Source organism: Bubalus kerabau, chromosome 7 (assembly GCF_029407905.1).
Source record: "Bubalus kerabau isolate K-KA32 ecotype Philippines breed swamp buffalo chromosome 7, PCC_UOA_SB_1v2, whole genome shotgun sequence".
NCBI classification, from domain to species: domain Eukaryota; kingdom Metazoa; phylum Chordata; class Mammalia; order Artiodactyla; family Bovidae; genus Bubalus; species Bubalus kerabau.
Genome location: NC_073630.1, coordinates 88,292,519 through 88,293,397, shown reverse-complemented (window position 1 = coordinate 88,293,397; position 879 = coordinate 88,292,519). Strand labels below are relative to the sequence as shown.

At 36.6% G+C, this 879-nt stretch overlaps 1 non-coding gene across 1 annotated transcript; it reads left to right on the top strand.

Annotated features, from left to right (window-relative positions):
• The first annotated feature begins 212 nt into the window (after positions 1-212).
• On the top strand, positions 213-314 carry LOC129658258 (U6 spliceosomal RNA). Its single transcript, XR_008717350.1, has one exon. It is a non-coding gene; the product is annotated as a U6 spliceosomal RNA (small nuclear RNA).
• The last annotated feature ends 565 nt before the right edge of the window (positions 315-879 follow it).

Here is an 879-nt window from a genome sequence, read left to right as displayed (position 1 = left end):
AGTTTAAAAATTAATCTAGACATCATGTAAAGATAGTCATTGTTCTTATTAAAATGAAAAAAAAGATAGTCATTGTTATATTCTCATTTGTGTTTGTTTTTCTATATGTGTATATTAAATTGGTATTTGATGATTTTCAGATCTAAATAATATCAAAGTAATAATTTAAAAAATACAAGCACCATAAATAAAAATCCAAGCAAGCCTCATGCTTGTTTCAACAGCAAATATACTGAAATTGGTCCTACACAGAGAAGACGAGCATGACCTCTGCCAAGAATGACATATAAATTTGTCAAGTGTTCCTTATTTTTCAGTTATGCAAGATAAGTATTACACCTCAATCAAGGTGGAAAAAAAGTGCAAGCTTATATATTTTCATAACAAGACTGGACTTACATGACCTATGACAGTGAAATAATCCCTTCTGACATGGTGCAATTGCTATAGCTATAAACGCAGGTGTCGTGGCAGATGTTGGCTGCCGAGGCTCCTGGGCTGCTGAGAGAACACTTGTCAGCTTTGTTTATGTGGGTGAGGCACTCTGCTGTGTGCTCCACGCCCCTGCTTCATTGCAAGATTCACCTGAAGGCAGGATGCTGTCTTCCTTCTTGACCTGACTCTCTACTTTTGAATTGCAGTAGAGTTGGATCATCATGTATTCTGTCTTCCTCCTCACCTCATGAGATTTGAATAAGAAGGAACCTCTCCCTGAAATTACGAGGATATTAACAGAGGCCTCTGAGCAGAAAGCATTTGGCTTTCATATCAGATCGAAAAGAAAGGAGTCGTTGGAGAGGCAATAATTCTAGAATCGAGGAATTTTAAAAATATGAGGATTTCCTCTCAGCCTTGTATTATTCAACCAATAATATGTGT